The 20417-nt window shown below is 34.9% G+C and overlaps 1 long non-coding RNA gene across 2 annotated transcripts; it reads left to right on the forward strand.

The window, feature by feature from the left end:
- The first annotated feature begins 9012 nt into the window (after nucleotides 1-9012).
- On the forward strand, nucleotides 9013-13002 carry LOC113328801. 2 transcript variants are annotated; one of them, XR_003349564.1, is made up of 4 exons: nucleotides 9013-9414; nucleotides 11970-12081; nucleotides 12158-12612; nucleotides 12705-13002. It is a non-coding gene; the product is annotated as an uncharacterized LOC113328801 (long non-coding RNA). The 2 variants fall into 2 exon arrangements; XR_003349563.1 differs by having other exon boundaries at nucleotides 12158-13002.
- Nucleotides 13003-20417: the final 7415 nt, after the last annotated feature.

Raw genomic sequence — 20417 nt, forward strand, 5'->3', positions numbered from 1 at the left:
TTGATGATCAGGGACATGAATGAGTACAATTTTAATGGTTTCTTAGTGCAATGGAAAATTGTATTAATTTAAGGTTTGGAAGGTTACACTTTTCAGGACAAGTTTTATAGAAAATTCTTCTCACACCCACCACTTATACCATATGGAAGTGTAAAACTAAAGTGATTTTCAAGGATATGAATTTTAAAATTAAATAACCTATCAAAGAAGTGAAAGCTCAAAGTTATAATACTGGAGTTGTTGCAGTAGAATCATAGAGAAGAAGACAAAGAGTCAGAGAAGGAGAAGGAAATCTATTCAATAGAATAATCAGGTTACATGGATATCATATCCTTTATATACATGTAAAGGTAATACTTAGGTATCTAGTTGGATCGCATATCTATGGGCCTTAGGCCCTATAACACTCCCCCGTGTGCAGTCCAATAAAACTTCCTATAAAGTGCTTCACATATATGCTTCATATGTAGTTTTTCAAATGTCGTCCTCTCCTTGATGACTTGTACCTTAATCAATTGCCTCGTTAAAACCTTGGTACAACTCTTCACATGTAATACTTCACATGTTGTCTCGTACTTTACATGTGATTCATCACATGCAATACGATCTTCAAAGATCAACGAGTCTAAGTTAATTTCCTCGTTAAAACTTCGTCAGGAAAACCCAGAGGGACAAAACCTGAACTAAAGAAAAAGAGTACAATATTTAACAAACTTAAAACATAGTTAGACTAAGAATATGTTGCCTCATTAAGACCTGGACAAGGAAAACCCAGTTGGAAAAAATCTTGACGAAGGGAAAAGAGTACAACGTGACAGATGCAAGTAAAGGTGATCTGTTGCAGATGATCACTTTGCTCCATTGAAGTTCACTAGTTGCTTCAAAACTCCTAAGGTAGAAAACCCTCGTAGGAAAGACAATATCCTTAGTTGGGAATTACTTCCCGGTGATTGTTGTTATCTTATGAAAAACCTTGCCGAGTAACAAACCCTTTGGGAAAAATTATTCTCGATCGAAAGGAAAAAAAGTACAATACAACTTCATTTCGAAGTAAAATATGTAGACATCATATCCTTGGATCCCCATCCCCCCTGATATCGGCATCTCCCCATGATTACTTTCAGAGTTGTTCCAGACAGTTCCTTTAGTCATGCACTTTTCGAATCTGAATATCGATAATGAATTGAAAAATAGTCTATCATATCACCCCCCCCCCCCCCCCCCCCCCCCATTACCCCCCCCCCCCCCCCGATTACTTTAGTTGATTATTGTTCCTTCATAATCAACAACCTTCGGATTGCAGTTACGTTAGCATTCCTTTTTTATGTTTTTCTTGGGATAAAACAAACTCATGTCAATGGTTATTTTTAAGTATATGATTATGTTAATTATACAATTACAATGACGTTGTGTTGGCGCTGAGCTATATCTAGTTAACAAGTTCACTGAGGATGTAACATTTGGTCGAGTACATTATGCCAAGTACAATAATGCATCTATTATACTTAGATAGGGAAAGTTCATCTCCCGAAAACTTCGTCACCTTCCGATAAGGAAAGTTCATCTTCCGACACAACTTCGTCATTTTCTTTAGAAGAATTGGTCATTTATGTACATTTGAAACTCGACTAATCATGGGAGTGCTAGCAGGATGCATGTCCTTGTTAAATTTCCTGACAATTGACATACCAAACTGGTGGAATAATATACCATAAGATCTGTCTTCTAGTGCAGAACATATATAAGCTCGGTCTTCTCGTAATATCTCTTATTCTATTAAGAGTACTTATCATGTCCATACCATCGACATATATAGCTATAATTCTGAATCAAGAACTTATTTAATACGCATGGCACAAAACCTTACTTGTTTATCCTTTCCCAGTCAAATAATCACTTAGACGAGTATACCAAGTTCGCCTGATTGTTTAAATCAATAAGTGAGTGTTCCAGTGTAACTGCAAACACACTCCGTGGTTTAGATTCATTCGACTTGGGAAGCAAAAGACCATCATGCACTGTTGCAAATATCTTTGAGTCTAAATCTCCAGAGATATAACCACATCTACTATGTTTCAAGTTCTTTTGAAACTAACAAGAAAATTAATTAACGAAATATTATGATGTTCAAAAGAGTAAGCGATCCAGGGATTCGTGAGAAACCTCGCGCCACAAGGTGATTATTTATACTTTAAGACCTCATTCTTCTCATTACACTGATAAATAACCACATATGTCCCACAGGCTTTACACTTGGTTGGTTAGCAGTACCACACCAAATACCTGTATAGTTTTCAAAAAAACTATGTTCTACGTGGATTGTCTAGGACAAATATGCTATTTATTTGAAATTAATCAAAATAATTGTGTTCTACTTCTGGAGCAACTATTTATGGATTATATCATCAATGTCCCTGCATCATCCTTCCACTGATTCATGTGCATTATCATAATCCGTCAGAATTTCATTGTTCTCTAGAATCATTTAAAACTTCTGAGCGTCATACCGTTTGATTCATGGAAATATTTAGAGACAATCGTATGAGATTATTTCAGATGATATAATTAGGTTTTCCTAACTTACCTATTTCCTTTCTAGGTGAGCACTGATCGGACCTAGTGGTCTCTCCATCTTTCTTTATGGAGCCACAGCCTCAACCACATTTCCACCTAGTGTAGTTGTAACACCATATATAGTTTACGGTGCCATATACTACTAAGTATTTTAAACCTTACAGGCACGTTTGCAGTTGGTATATATGATCTCGTCAGTTTAGCGATATCAGTGCACATTCTGAAAATCGATAATCCTTTTTTGACTTCACATTTCCACTTGTGGAGTATATGAGTCTATATGAGACAAAATGGTAACACACAACTAATATTCTTTGTCGTTCCCTCGGAAAATACTTTTTCCTGTCTCCCCCTAACAACCGGAAGACTATCACATTAAAGTGATTATCCGCAAATCAACGATTGAGAGATCGCCTGTCAAAAAATTTAAAAATGCGGATTATTGTTTGAAATTCTTGTCCAACATAGTCACTTAATCATTTTGATGACCCATCATAGTACGATGTGGATTCATACGGGCACATATATAATGCAACCAAAAAATACGTAAGAACAAAAAATGTCAGGCTTATATCCAGTTACCAACTGGTACGCGAAGAATGGTTGACTAATTCTGGATCTAAAACGAATAGGTGAAGATGCGTGTAATATTGCATATTCCCCAAAAAGTTAAAGGTAGGTTTGTACGGATAACCATGCCTTAGGCAACATCTGTAACCTTTGACGATATCATTTGCGAGACCATGGGGTATATGATGCTCTACATTGATCCTATTAAACATGCAATAACCATCAAGTCCTTTTGATGTATACTTTCTAGCATTTACAAGGCGTGGTAGTCCTTACATAAATAATATATGCTAGTAGTTTTCCAAACGCAACATTACTTGGGAACAATAATTAGTCCAAAATATCAAAACATCCACGAGACCCATAAATCACATTAATGGTCCGCATTCTATATGGATATATTTCTAAATATCACCTTGTTTTATTTGTAATATGGATTGTTTTCCATTTGCATCTTAAGATGGTATCGATCCTATTTTACTAAAGACTTTGTTAAATGAGTGATATGCTTTCTTACTTAAAAGCATATTGGAAAGGGGGGATTTTTCATCTAGTACTTTAAAAAACACTTATTGAGAGATATGCTTTCATTTCGCATTCTGTTAATCTTTTTCCTGTTGTCTCCTTCACTTAAATAAAGTGATGTACGTATGAGTCATTTCAATACGACCAACATGTCACAACCAAGATGGTTTTATGGTTATGCTAAAGCATGTATGAGTCAATACCCAATATTTAATCGTCGGGGTCAATATGAATTCAATAATCCAAATACTAGTGATTTACAATTCACCAAATTGACTCATAAAATTTCTGTAAGAATATGCTTCCTTTATTATTCATTAAAGACAAAAAAAGATGTAATCAATTGCATTTTCATCACTGTGAGTTTCCATGTGATATCCACTTGCATGAGTCTCTTTGGAATTTAACAAGGTGTGGTTAGCTCTCGGTACATATAGAGATTTTGTGACTTTTAATCTTTGTTTCCTCTTGGCAACGAAGTTTGAGAAGTTCTTCGCTCAGTGATCCAATCATGGTAGTCCCACTATCAGGAACTAGTTCAACAACTAAACTAGTGTACATTCCTTAAGATAGTAGGAGGGAAACCACTATCTGTTAAACATCGAGTCTTGAGAGACTTAATAAGTGGTATCGCCTTATTACGTAACAAAAGTGAGGTTCAACCCAAGTACTTTAGAGTACACATAAATGGTCCATTATATATTAATTACTCAGGCCCATAGATAATAAACTTGAAACCATTATCATAGAAATATACTGTTAACCCTAACATTGGAAATTTCATCATCCAACTATGGTGATCAGAAAGCAATTATAAGCATATCCGATGATGATGAAATTTGGAAAGAAGCTTTATCAAAATGTTGCGCTAAACGCAACAAAATATCAAGGTAATCTAACGGCTAAATATAAATATATGCATGACACCGTATGATTATTCCAATTCACGTTTTTTTGGAGACTGATGGAAATATCACGTATTTTTTAGTACTTTCCATGGTTGGATATCTAAGAAATTTATACAGTAGCTCAACAAGAACGATATATAACATTTAACAAAATTACAGCATAATCCAACGGTGGGAGTTATTAAACAATAAGTTTTATCACGTTGTTATAAACTAGGGTTTTTTCTGAACGTATACAATTTCGTGAAAAACATGTTTTGGGGATCGCATTATTTTCCGATTTGGTTGAACATTTTAAAATTTCATGAAAATCTATTGGTGAAATCTCTATGTTTGATAGTCATACATTCATGGGACCCTAATATATACTACGAAAATGAAATTTCTTTCTTCAAAAGAAATACCTGGTAACGCATCCATGATGATATACAAGTAGGATAAGAACCAGACTTATATTCAAGAAATAATCCATGACCAATCTTGCACGTTGGTAGAGTCGTGCTGATAACGTGTTGCAGTAGAATCATAGAGAAGAAGACAAAGAGTCAGAGAAGGAGAAAGATTTCTATTCAATAGAATAATCAAGATACATGGATATCATATCTTTTATATACATGGAAAGATAAAACTTTGGTATCTAGTTGGACCGCATATCTATGGGTCGTAGGCTCTACAATAGGAACAAGAATTATGTTTAAAGTTTTGATTTTTATACTCATGTTTTTCCAAAAAAAAAAAAAAAAATCGCCAGCGTTGTCAAAAATAAATTATGCAAAATTGCTCTATCGGGAACTCGAACCTGAAATCTCTTAGAGCGCATCAAATCTTTGTGGAACGGGGATGACCGCTAGCTACCTGTTTCTTATTCATTATTTAAAAAGTGACTTCTTTGTTTTTTGAATTGCTTGGGTTTTTACCCACCATTAATTAAGGTGAATAATTACGTCAAATACTGTGCGAGATTTAATTTAAGCATTCTTATAATGTCAAAAATATCATTTATTGCGTTATCTGGCAAGAATATATTCAGAGATTCATTCTTCACCGTTATTGCGTATAATCTTAAGATATTTATTGGTTTCTTTTCTTTTCTTTGTTGTTTTTTTCCCTTCAATTGTTGATCATTATTATTTAGATCATATTTATGATAACCTCTAAACAAATCGTAAAAAAAAAACAATTAATTAAAAAAACAAATCTCCGAAGGTTGTATGGTCACAAATAAAAAGTAATCGATGTGACTTCAGCTTTTTCCTTCTTTTTCTAATTTACTTTATTTTATACTTTGATTTGAATTTTGTTTTTAGTATCAAATTATTATTGAATTCTACGTTTTTTCCTTTTCTTGTTTAATTAAGATTTCCATCTATTCTACATTAGGAAAACGATTTCGAGAATGTTTTTGTTATACGAATTTTCAATTTTAGGATTTTTCATAATAGTTATGAAATTAGGTTTCGCATTTTGGAAATATTACTGAAAGCTGCTATTAAAAATTTCATCGATATTTCTAAATTTATTACGAGTATACATTTTTGTTATTCACCAATATTTCTTAGCTCATTATTGGTGAAAACTTGATTTTTCACTAATATTTTTGTGTTGTGGATAAATTTTTTTCACCAATCTCGCCAAATGCTATTATTGGTGAAAACTAGAGTCTTCCTAATTTTTGTATTTCTACTGAATAATTATCATAGATAAAATCTTTCCACCAATCTCTCGAAATGCTATAATTCATGAAAATTAGTAATTTCACCAATCTCCCATTTATGCACTATATAGTTACCACTAACAATTTACTTGTAATGCAAGAAGTTTCACCACTATTTTTAATTTGTTAAGGGAAATTGTTTGTACCGTGTAGTTTACCAGTAGCCTTTCGGTAGTAAGCCTAGAGTGGAGAAATTTGAGAAATGTAAAAATTCCAGCTTACTGCTGCTTTGGGAGATTGTGGAGGCCCCATGATTTTTTTAGCCGACAAATTCTAGCCCAACTTAAATAAGATCCAGAGAGAGATGATGAAATTCAAGTTGAATTTGATCAACTCAAAGGGAAAAAACATATCCAATGATTTGGACCAAAGCAACAACAAATTAAAACCTCGATCAAATATCACTAAGATCAGATAAAGAAAAGTCACCGCAAACGTACATATCACTAAGATCAGATAAACACTTGTTTTACCTTCTATTTTTTTTAATTAAATCCTCGGTTAATTCGTATCCATCCCGCATCACTCATTGATCCGCGGATGTCAAATCCGTGGGTGATTAGGCCGGAGACGGTTGGATTTTCCAAATCCACAACTTTGACGGATTGCACACAGGTGACTATCCGCGTCCGTCCGTTACACACCCCTACTTAATTATTACATTATACATTAGAACCTTCGTATATTGATACTCTCGGAAAAACACAAAACTATCGGTATATGGAGCTTATTAATATTGGGATGTTGATAAATCTAAGATTTTACACTTCGGAACTATGATTTTGTATCAATATGTAGAGATTATTAACATATGGAGGTTCTGTTGTATCCCTAAGATAAGGATGAACCTAGATTACAACTGGACCACACATATATTTTTCTAACTAAATATAGAATAAATATGGGTGGTTCCTAATGCAATTACATAAAAGCAATATAATTATTTTTGGAATGAATTTGAGCAAAGGTCCAGGAAATTCGAATTTCATGGAAAGGGGTGGCCACAGTCCGAATCCTTAAAAAAGGAAACTATGTGCGAGTTAGACTCAGTTTGACGATTTAAAATCAAGGAAGAAAAAAGCAACTAAATAGAAAACAGAAACAGTAACAATCACTATGTGATTTCATTAGAAGACGATGATCTTAATGGTGATAGCATGTGTGATTTTAGATTAGGAAGAATTAAGACGAGAAAGAGAGGTGAAGAACTAGAGCCGCTGTTTTTAGAAATGGTGAGTAGAAAAACGAGATAAAGGGGAGGGGAGGTTAGAGATAAACGGTTTAGTTAACTCACTAAGTTAAACCGAGTCTAACTCACACATAGTTGCCCTTTTTTAAGGATTTGGATTGTGGCAGACCCATTCCATGAAATATCGAATTTCCTTGACCCTCGCTCAATGAATTTGGTCAGTTCATTAGAGAAAATCATTACGAAATTGAAAATACTTTAAACGTTGAAGAAACTCATTCTAGATTTTTACTTGGAACCGAACGGTTTTTAGTCGGATCACTTTGGCTCACATTTTTGTGAAGGATAGTAGTCCCACATTGCTAATACCCCTTGTATAAACTCAAAATATAATATGGAAGGGCCACTCCGTTCATTGCCAATTGGTTTTGAGTTGGATGCCCGTAGACTTTAATTTGGTATCAGAGCTAGGCCCGTGTGTGAGTAGGCCCAACGGCCACTCGCACAACGTAGGTGCACGTGTTAGAGCCCCATAGACAGAAGCCCTGCACGTGAGGGGGCGTGTGAAGGATAGTAGTCTCACATTGCTAATATCCCTTGTATAAAATCAAAATATAATATGGAAGGACCACCCCACTCATTTCCAATCTTAGTTTGCCCAGAAAATGTGGGACTAATAATCTCAACACGCCCCCTCACGTGTAGCCTCGTTGGGTCTAACACGTGGACAATTAAATCGGGTGACGCGGAGTAAAGGTGCGGTCAAATGACTCGACACAAATAGCTTGCTCTGATACCATGTTAGAAAACGGGCATCCAACTCAAAACCAATTGACAATGAGTGGAGAGGCCCTAAGGATTATAAACCGCAGGATCTTAGATTGCCTAGACAATGTGGGACTAATAATCTCAACAATTTGAACCAAATCAAATTTGTTAATGATAGTGTTCGGTTGCGAAAAATATTTATCGGTTTCAAATATGGTTGGGCCGAAAACCAAACCAAAAGATGTAAAACCGAAATTATAGGTTTGGATATGCATGGTTGGGCCAGAAAACCAAACCGTATGATGTGCAGCATCCCTAGTGAATGTGATGCCATTTCGGATATATATGGAGGAGAGTAGGGAGAAGTGGAATAGCACGGTGCGGCTGCGATGTTGTCGGGCCATATACATGAAGTATGTGGTCCATTTTTATGTAATGACACCTAATTTTTTTTTTCCAAAACAATTTTATTACCTATCTTTTCATCTAATTACCTACTTTTTTTTGAAAAAGAAAAACAGTTACGGAGATTTAGAGGAGGCCCGTTTTTAATATGAGTATGTGTCACAATATTAATAGGGGGCCGACCACATCTTATTCTGAGCGGGAATAGCATTTCTAGTACGGTAATTATCATCACGACTGACCGTCGAAGTTACCAATTTACTAGTTGGAGTGAGAATCACCACGGGGTGGAAATATCCTGTTTGTATATCTGTAGAATCTGGATCCCGGGTTTTAGGCTTTTATCGCATTTCCATTTACAAATTCTAGGGTTTATTTCGTTTAATTTTCTGGTTCCTTCAAAAGGGATAATCAAAATCTCACAATTTTAAGGCGAAATGTTTCAATCTTCCGATGGTCTAAAAGAGTGATTTAGTCGAGAGCGTATGAGAAATTTGGAAGGTGTCCTGAATCTGCAGATGCAGATAGATTGTAAAAGAGGCTAAAGAAATGGGGGTTTGATCCCTTCAAAATTACGTTTCTTGTAGCTATAAAATTCGATTGGCATCAATTAACAAAGCCGATTGGAGAAGTAAGATGGATGTTTACAAGAGATGGGTTTGATCTGTGAATCAAGTGTCTGATTTGAGCAAGACGTTGTGTTTCAAGGTCGGCTGAAACCAAGAGCTGCAAGTGGATGATTTCTTGAGTTGATTACAAAGGTAACGGTACATATTTTGCAAGTTATATAGTGTACATTGTATGTCCCCCTTTTGTTCTGTTCTTGCCGCGCTTTTAAGTTATTAGCTCTATTGCTTGTTTTGTTAGTTCGAAAATAAAAATTAGGTCGCCTCCAATGTATGAGCCATTCAATATATGTTGTGGATTAGTACTTGCATGCTTTTCATCATGGGATAGAAATAAGGGAAAATTGGATGATGAAAGTGATGCTTTATTGAGTGTCTTTAAGTCAATTCATGGATAACTGAAACTAGTTCAGTTGTATATATCTTGTTCGATCACTGCATACCGAGAAAGTGCTTAGATTTAGATTAGCGTCACAGTGTAACTATAGGAACTCCAACTTGTTTATGGATTTGAATTCTAAGTCAATGACTAGACTAGTGTGTTTTTGATATGGAAATGCATAATTCACAATTTTTTCTTTGTTGTGTATGTCCCAACGTAATGATATTGTATAGCATTAACACTGATTCTATATAAGCCTTTGAAACTGCTGATTAATATGTAGGCTTATATTGTGGATTGGATTTGAGTAGGGGTTGTCAAAGAAGTGGCTTAGCGGTATATGAAACATTTAAGTTTCATTAGTTGGACCGCTAAAGTTGTTGGTGCAGATTCAGAAGTGTGGTAATGTAATTAAAATAAGGTGTTAGTTTGTGATATTGCTAATCTAGAAAAATCTGGATAAGCTAAGCGGTTAAAAGAAGATCTTTTTTTGATCACCTAACTTGTCTAGATTTTTCTAGATTAGCAATATCACAAATTCAGTAGTTCTTTAACAAAAATCACCAAGTCGAGTATCTGCCCTCATACTATCTTCTAGATACTTCAGGGAAGGTTTTAGTAATTAGTCTCAAATAATATTTCTGGAAATGGAACATTATGTTGGTTCTCTCACAACAAGAACAAAACAGAACTAGAGCTATGTATCTCTTAGTTGGTCTGGCTCTTTGAGATTCATCAGAAAATATGGAGACAGTAGGCCCCGTTCTACCGCAGCAGTTGTTAATTAACTCTCCCGCCTGATCATATCGTATATAAATACAGTTGTGCTGATTCATTTATAAGGATTTTGAATTTGATATTCTCACTGTATAAGTTAGTTTCCTGGGTGAAAGGGTAATAAAACCGTTTTGGGACTTTATTTTCTACTTTATAATACGTGTCAACATATTAAGATGGCCCATCTTTATATGTTGACACGTATTATAAAGTAGAAAATAAAGTCCCAAAACGGTTTTATTACACAACAGTTTAACTAAATTTTTTGTTAACTTCCTACTTTTTCTCCAAAAGTGAATCCTTTACGAGAATTTGGAGGGGGCAGGTTTTTAAGTTAAATACGTGTCAAGAAATAAAGATGGGCCACATACTCAATGTATGTGGGCTGACCACATCTTAGACGGAGGGAAATAAATGTCAACAACAAAATCCAATGTCTCATAGAATTCAACTAACGTATCCTAATTGTTGTTGTCTAGTATGATTTATTTCTTGAAATATGGTATCACAACCCTGTTGATTTCTGTTATGTGCTAAGGCATGCCTTTCACAATGAAATTCATTCTGTTTTCTTTCCGTTACAACACCTTACTTCTTTCTGGGTGATTCATTCAGTTTTGTAATTTTGCAAATTGATAATACATATATGGACACCTTCATTGCTTGTAATGTGTCCGTTTATAGCATAGTTCCATTTTATACCCTGATTAGTGGGTTAATTGACTAGATCTGGCAATTCTATGAAGTATAAGCATCTATTTCCCGAATTGGATAAACTGAATGAGTTCTTTAATTTATAATACACATAGCTAATCAAAATACAATAAGCTGACATGTAAAACCTATCTAAATATACTATAATCTTCTAGGGGATCTTTCAGGAGCCATCTTTCATCTTTTATCATAAGAAAATAAAGTTGATTCAATGTTCCTTCTTCTCAACTATCACATAATGAGTTGAGGTAAGGATCTGTGAATCACTAATCTGGATTTAATGTGCTAGGGTAACATGAGTAACTTCGTAACTGTTCGCAGTGAGTTCTCTTAGCATCAGGCCATCGGCAAAAGCAGGACCATAGGGTTAGAATAGCAACACCTTGAGCATGAAGAGAGTCACATGGAGCTATAATGATGACTAGTATAGTAGCATCAGACAACCTTGTCTTACAGACCTTGATAATTGTCGTCAGCTTTTATATTCTGTAACTCTGATGATGATGTTGAATATCCACTCATAGTAGTAGTACTACTGTAGTATTGACCTCTGATTGATGTTGAAGGCACGTTACAGTTGCTGATACTAACACTTCGATGAACATATAGTAGTCTCCTATAGTGTTTAAAATGGGTTTGAAGTTAAAGGCTAAAAGGGTTCAGAGAGATTTGAAAATTGAGTGATCGTGAGCCCTGTTTACTAATTTCTCAAAATCCATTTAGCCTTTAACCTCAAACCCATTTCCAACTCATAGTACCACCTGTTTTCGAGTTTTTTATTTTCATTTTCTGATTGAGGAGGCTCTGCTGCGTGTAGGATGGTCCAATCCTTGAAGACCTTGGAAACAGAGTATAATTAGCTGATTTTGTATCATGGATTGGTACTGGGAATGAGAGGTTAAATTATCTTATTGCTGGAGATTCAGAAGGTATTACACTGTTACTTATGATAAAGATCGTTGAAGTTAACAATTGAGTAACTTTTGCTTGTTTAAATTTATTCAGGTGATTATGTGATTGAGGAGATTCTTCTCATCCTCGCAGTTATTCATAGAACAAGGTTAAGCTGGGACGCGTAAGAAGAGCATCTTCAAAGACAATATATGTGTTTATGTGCAGAATGGAAGAAGAATCTGTGAATCATCTTTTTCCGCATTTTCAGATTGCAAGGGAATTTTGGTTCTCTCATACTTCAAATTAGGGATGCGCACTGGGCTTTCCGCACAGTATGATTGATATGGTCTGGTTCTGGGTATCTTTTGGTTTATCAGCGAAAGGGAAGATAGTATGGAATTTCATTCCATCAGCTGCAATTTGGGTGCTGTGGAATCAGTGAAACAAGAGAATTTTTGAGGATAAATGCGCGTTCAAAACGAATTCGGACTTGGGCCCTTGCCACTAGTTCTAACCTACATATTAACTCTTCTAGTTCAGTTCTAGATTGGCCATCAGTATTCATGGTACTTTCTTGCAGTTTGCTCTTTATAGCTACTACTTGTAGGTGCTTGTAATTTTTTTAATGGAATCTTCTCTTCTGATTTAAAAAAAAAAGGTTAAGCTGGGATCGCCAGTGTGGTTCCATGAAGCTGTGATAGGAAACACACTCGCACTATCTGAGTTTACGCGGATGCTTTCTCAATTTACTTTGCTACTTTGCGAAAGTTAAATTGAAGGTGAAGCGGATGCTTTGATTACTTATTGATTTTTTTTCAGGTCTTATTTGGATACTCATTTATGTGCATTGTGGATTGTATATGCAGCAATGTGCATTCTGTTCTTTAACTCTTGGGGTGTAATTAGCAACTTGCCTTGTGTTAGGGCAAACATATATACTTCTGCTTTGATCTGTAGATTGTTTGAATTTTTTCCCACTAAAGTTTGTGAAAGTATTTTCTGTCTTTTTTTTCTTTCTTTTCAAAACTGCAAAAAGGGGCTTAAAGTAAGATGATCGACATGACTTTTACCAGACATTATGAATACATAATCTTTTTAGGGTTGAGAAATGTTCAACCAGCCGATTTGGCAGATCTTGAGAATGATGTTGTCTCGCTTAAGCTTTAAACCTTATTGTCGTTAATGTACAATGTTGATGAAGCATTCCTTCAGAGGTCTTTGTCTTCCTATCCAATGAGGTCTTACATGAGAAAAAGAGAACCCAGTGTAGCACAAGGACAACATGCCGGCTTAGTTCTATGAAACCATAATTTAGAAGATGCCGGCAAGTCATTCTTGGCTGCATTGGACTCTCTACCTCTTCACGCTAGACCTTTGGATAATGGCACTGATCAAGTGTTCGCTTCAACTTTGCTGCAGTATTATCTATAACATCATCTATGACTTGAAAGAAAACAAGACAGCTCAATGTAGCCAAGAACAACCTGCCGACTACCATTTATTATGCAGTAGATCCAACATTTTAAAACCCTAAATATGAATCATTCTTGTAAATGTTTGTTGGTCATCTTTATTTTTTTTGGTCTACTGCTAATTGGCGGCAAGTCATCCTTGGCTGCACTGTACTATCAATCTATTCATTCCAGTCGTTAAGATGAATTTGACTGACCATCTACTGCAACTATTTGATATATAGTTGAATGAATGAAGAGACCCCAAAATGGGGCTACTGGATGTCTCCCAAGTCTTAACAACTGGAGTCTAGACGTTGGCAAAGCATTCTTTTCTGCATTACACCTCTTACCCTTCTTGTAAATGGTTGAAAACACGATGGTGAAAGAACCTCTATAATCACCAGAAAACATGACCTCATGATCTTTCCAGGGTTGAGATATGTTCGACCAGCCGATAATGATTACCTGGACATTAAGCCCTGAAAAGAAATGGAGAATGGTATTAAAGTAGTTTTCCAGGTAAATAAAAAGAGTAACATACGAATTGAATAAGATTGTTCTTAGTATTCATTGTTGATGAAGCGTTTGTTTGAGCTCTCTGTCTTTCTATCCTTTGAGGTCTTACAAGAGAACCCACTCTAGCACAAGTGCAACATGCCGGCCTGGTTCTATGAAAACGTAGTTTAATTAGTCGATGCTGGCAAGTCGTCCTTGGCTGCATTGGACTCTCTACATCTTCATGCTAGACCTCTGAATAATGTCACTGATCATGTTCTGGCTTCATATTCACTGCAGTATAATCATCTATGACTTAAATGAGCAGAAGATAGCTCAATGTAGCCAAGAACAACCTGCCGACTACCATTTTCTAAACACTAGATCAAACTTTTGGAGACCATAGTTTAGCTGATGCCGGCAAGTCATCCTTGGCTGCATTGTATTATCAACCTATTCATTCAAGTCGTTCAGATGAATCTGACTGAAAATCTGATCTGACTGAAAATCTAATCTAAATATTTGTTAAATGTATGAAAGAGACCCCAAAACTACTACTTCTACTCTTCTACTACTTGTGTCAAATGATGCTGTTTCCATCTGCTATTTATAGATAAAGACTTGGGGAAAACAAGAGCAAATTAGTTGAGACAGGAGATTTAAAATGTGCTCTGGTTGTTGCTCATGAGATTCTTTTCTTCTTTCTTGTTGGGAACCAACTATAGAGGAAAAGGAGTGTCAGGAACCCAAAAGGGGTTAGTGTGATCCCACTCAAAGGGTATGACCCCATGAAAAAACATTTTCAAAAATATTTTCCATATCATTCAAAAGAACAAACACCCCAAATTTGGTTACAGTAGCTGTTTCCGTATACAGCAAAAGAATAATTAAAAAAACACAAGGTATGAAAATAACAGTTGTGGGAATAGAATAAGAGGTGTATCTGTTGTAATATGGGTGACCCATATAAAGTTATGTGTTTCTATTTTATTTATTTTTTTCATTTATTCTTTACATATTTTTAATTTCAGGATCAGTGTACGGGAATCCATGCTGAAATGTCATGTCGATGGAACGAAGATGTTATTTATATCTCCATCTCAGACATTAGTATTATGCTTCGTGCTTTATGCACATCTAATTTTACAAGGTTGGCAAAAGGTTTACCGAATTTCACAGATATTACCAGTACCAAGTGATGTTAACTCTTCAATCATATGGAAATTCATAAGAGGGGTTACTTGTGCCAAGTAAAAATAATACTTCAACCATATGACATTTGGTAACTCCTAATAACACCACTACATTGTTTTTTGTTAGATTGTGAATTTGTTACATGTTGATCGCTTATAAACTTGAAATTTACATCCTTATTCCTTCCCGATTAAAAATGGAAAAGTTAATTGTTCCCCTTGTCTGCATGTATGTTTGGTGGTGTAAATTGGTAATATGGTGGCAAAGGTTGCTAGAGGTATGAAAATAATTTTTAGTGTTCCACTTTGTTTTTCTACTTTTGAAGTTCTTCTGTAACGGATGCAAGTGATGGACGGTGTGTCGACGCATTTTCTTTAATTATTATTATTTTTATTTGTTTAAATAAAAACTTTATAGTTGTTTTTTTTTCTTCTTTTTCTTGATAAATATACAAAAACAATACCGTGCATTGTGTCATTTCTTTTCTTTTACATTCTTGATTTAACAACACAAATTTTGAAGAAAAACAAACATGTTTTTGGGAAAGTGCACCTAGCTAGTTCATGTTAAAAATATAGCTACCGATAAAACAAATGAGAAAAAAAATTCCTAGAGGGCATCTTGCCTCTCCCGGAACCCCTCTATACATTGGAATTATAAATGAGTTAAAATTGGTCCTCTCTCTCAAACGGGAGAGAACTCGCTGTATTTATCATTTTCGTTAAAAATTTGTTTTCGGAAATACAATTGACGCGATGCACAAGTGGCCATTGGTTAAGTTAAAAGTTCAGTTTTCATATGGGTCTCATCCACAAAATGGTTCAATCATCATGTTCAGACACCTAATGTCTCATTGGAAGTCGATTTTAGAGGGAAATTGTAACTGATGAAACATTATTTAGTTGGCACTTTGGTAATCTTGGCCATCTCTTTTCCTCGAAGTTTTTTTGTTTGTATTAAAATTACATACCTCTTAACCAAAAGTAAATAAATAAATGAAATATGTCATTTTTAAAAGATAAAAATATTACGATTTCTTATATTTATTTTATTGAATCCTTTATAAAATAATGATGATTTATTGACATAATAATTATGCTAATAATCAACTTTTTTATCAAACCTAAACAACGAATTTGAAACTAACTTTTTGATAATATGTTTTAATTTGCTTACAATGATTCCCGCTTCTACGAAAACTTGGCAAATCCAACCACAACCTACTTGGTTGCTTTTTCTTTTACTTTGAGAGAGTACCAATTCATTAGCGAGGGTTGTCTTATTGTTTTAGGAATTCCAGTATTCATTAGCAGTGTTCTTTAAATTTAGAAAAAGAATGAATATCGCAACCATATTTACAAAAATCTAAACGTACCGCGGATTGGGACAATTTTAAAACCGTTAAGATACATGTCGGGTCCCATATTCTGGGCCCCTGCAAATCTCCTTATGGCGGGGCCCACCCTCATGAGTCTGGGCGGTTTTAAAATCGTCTAATTTAACTGTTCGTTTAGAAGTACTCCCATATTTATGCCCACAAATCAGAGGTTTGAAGTAGTTCGAATTTGACAAACGGTGAACATTGTATACCCTACTGGATTCTCCTTTAGCAGCCAAATTTACACCATTTAGTAGCTTCATGACATTTGACTTCAATTGAAGGAGGACATATACGTATGATCTACCAAGAAAGTTGCACTGGAATGGCATCAAAGGAGTCATCTCGATTTGACAGATTTGTGGTTTAGCCTATGCATGGAATCTATCAGATAGCTTTTCTAAAATTGCAAAAAGAAAAGCTTTAAATAGAAAATGAGGAATCTAATCTATACATATTCCATCAAGATTATATATGTTCGTACTTTTCACGGTTAGTGCTCCCAATTCTCATTGTTGGCCTCTTGAGCAATGTTTTGCTCACTACTTGAAACAATGAACTTTATGATTAGTACAAGATTCAAGTCAAACATATGGATGGTACATGCGGTCAAAAGAAGCCAAATGGACCAACGAAAAGATGAAAGCATAATAATATCTTATTTGAAAGTGCGTGACAAACTGGCACACAATATTTTGTATGATCGATTAATCAACATTGACTGGCTTAAAAGGTCAAATTAAAGATAGATGCTACTGAGGTTGATGGTGAGACGAGTAGATAGGGGAAAGACGAGTGGAACCATTTATTAGAATAGGTTTATGATATTTCTACGATGCTATAGTTACCTCGTTGAGGTTGACGGTGAGTATGAACTATGGTGTACCAGGTGTATATTTATAGCATTTCTACTAAACCGAAATGAAAACAACTCACCCCTTTAAAACAACTGTGTACGTTCACCACCTTCTCAGTGGTGGTGCATGATAGAAATTCTTTATGCGGATATAAGATAGGATCACATACCTCCAATCATTGTTGATTTGATTGGAATAAATAAAAACCAATAATGAAAACCATAACTCCAGTCCTTTTACAAGTGATGAATGCCAGAAAAAATTATTGAAACAATTATTTCAAGATCTTCCGCTCTCTTACTGTTCCTTATATCCCTTTATTTGATGGTTACAGAAATATGTTGAGCTTGTTTTTCCAGTGAGAGCAGGGACCCTTTTATATCTCCTTAAGTGACTCTTCCATCAAAAGTCAACAGACATGAGAAATAATTCCAATAGACATCTTCTTTCAAGTGAAAGGGACACAACCTAAATGAAGAGACATGTCGGTTACTCGTAACCATTCCTTATTATGATGTGGCACATGGGACACATCACTGTTTTCTAATATTCTCCGACTTGGCCCATGTGATATAATTAGTCGTTCCCCTTAATCTTATATGAAGATCGATATGGCCAGTGATAGTTCTTAATAAAGTGGAACCTAGAAACAAATTTAATGTATGCATCATGGCGGTCAAAACTTCTTTAGCAAGGAATCCCTTCCATGTATTACAATGACATCATTTTCGTAAATAGGTCCATCATAATGACTTTATGAATGAGCACCAATTACTTATTCAGGTCCAACTATTGTCTCTATTGAGACATTTCTAATTTCCCCAAAACCATATGTATGCAACTTGAATGGAAAATATAGAATTTTTATTCCCAAATGCTGCAAGTCACATAATTCAGAAAGTGTGAAAACGCACAATACATAATACACATAAAGGTAACCCATATGCTTAACAAGATCTCAATACAACTGGGGATGTAATCTTTTTGTCAATGGATCTACAAGAATATATAAATTATGTGTTAATGTGCTCCTTAGTCACGTGATTTAACTTAACACATTTTCTGACAAAGCTACTTGATATCGATATGCTAATTCTTACTTCCACTTTTCTTGATGTTGGAGTAGAAAACTGTAGCTGAGTTAACACAGTACAATATTAATGGGTTAGATATATAATCCATAATTCTAAGCCCCGTGATAAAAAATTTGTAACCATATAGATTGTGAGTTTTCGTCGTAACATACTACAAACTCTGCCTTCATAGTTGATATTAAAGTCAACACTTGTTTGACACTATTAAAAACGTAACTTTATCATCCCCAACTATGATGCCATAGTCACATTCTTGAAAATACATTTTATAGTCCGAGGGAATTGCATATTTTCTTTGATCTTGAGGATGTTCTTAATGGAATCTCAACTTTATTAAGGGACAGTTTAAGACCCCCACTAATGTTGCCATCCTCTATAAATCTTGCATTTCTAACACCGACTATTTTCTCATATTATGGTTAGGACAATAAAATTCTAACCCCTTTGGATCGCTCTTCATAGCCAATGAAAAATCCACTTACTGTTCTTGCATCCAATTTTCTTTATTGTGGATCGTACACCCTTACCTCAACTTAAGAACCCCATACATGTACATGTCTCAAACTTGGTTTCCAACCATTCCATAACTAAAAGGGTGGTTTTGGAACTGTTTTACTTGGAACTTGTTTAAAATGTACACAACGGTCTTTAAGGTCTCACTCCACATAGAAATTGGGAGTTAGAGTCACTAATATAATCTTTACCATGTCCATCAATATATGATTCCTTCTTTCAGCTACACCATTTTGTTGCGGAGAGCCATGAGTCGTATATTGAGCAACAATTCCATGTTCTTCAAGGAATTTTGTAAATGAACCTGTTCTTTGTCTTATTTCTGTGTATCTTCCATAATGTTCAGTACCTTTATTTGATCTTACAATCTTTACTACTTTACCAGTTTGTTTCTCTGCTTCTGCTTTAAATGATTTAAAAGCATGTAATGCTTCACTTTTATCATTCAGAAGATAGAGATACAAAATCTTGTATGATCGTCAATAAAGGTGATGAACCTATTTTGACCATTCAAACATGGAGGTGTATACAGTTCACATATATCAATCTGAATGATTTCCAAAGTATTGGAACTTCTCACGGCATATTTCTTTATCTTGTTAATCTGTTTTCCTTTATACAGTCTACATAAGTACCAAAATCAGAAAAATCAAGGGTTTGCAAACAAACTCGTTCACTGGCCTCTTTAGACTTCAGTAGAGAAATGTCCCAATCTTTTGTGCCATAACATATATGATTCTTTATTCACAATACTAAACTTTTTGCCAATACTTTCAGTTGTGGTGCAAAGGTTATGGTTAAAATAAGAATCTAAATTAAGCTTGTATATTTTTTTTTTACAAAACCAACAACATGCGAGTCTTTAACAAACTTAAAAATTCTTAAATTAAATTTAAAACCGAGAAAACTCAAGTCTTAATACATAAATAAGATTTCTAGAAAACAAAGGAATGTAAAAAGTTCTTTTAACATCCAAACGAAAAACAAAGTTAAGGATAAGTTTATAGGCTTCAACAGCTTTTACAATAGAAGACATCTTGTTTCCTGAATAGATGCAAAATTCACTATTTGTCGGTTTCCTTTGGCTGAGGAAGACTTGCATAGTTTTGGCAATGTGAATTGTAAAAACAGAATCAATCCACCAAGTATTGTGATAATCAATCATATTGGATTCAAAACATACTAGAGGCAATGTTTCTTCACGTAGCCTTTGTTTTTGCAGAAGAAGCACTTAATGGGTTTCTTTAAGTTGGTATTATTGACCGAAAAATTATTGTTCTTCTCTTTCTGAGAAGAATTTTCCCCTTTCTCCCCTTGTCCTTTTCCTTGAGAAACTAGATGTGCACTTTCTAGATTCTCCTGCTTCAACCTACCTTCCTCTTAAAC

Source organism: Papaver somniferum, unplaced genomic scaffold (genome assembly GCF_003573695.1).
Source record: "Papaver somniferum cultivar HN1 unplaced genomic scaffold, ASM357369v1 unplaced-scaffold_114, whole genome shotgun sequence".
Taxonomy (NCBI): Eukaryota; Viridiplantae; Streptophyta; class Magnoliopsida; order Ranunculales; family Papaveraceae; genus Papaver; species Papaver somniferum.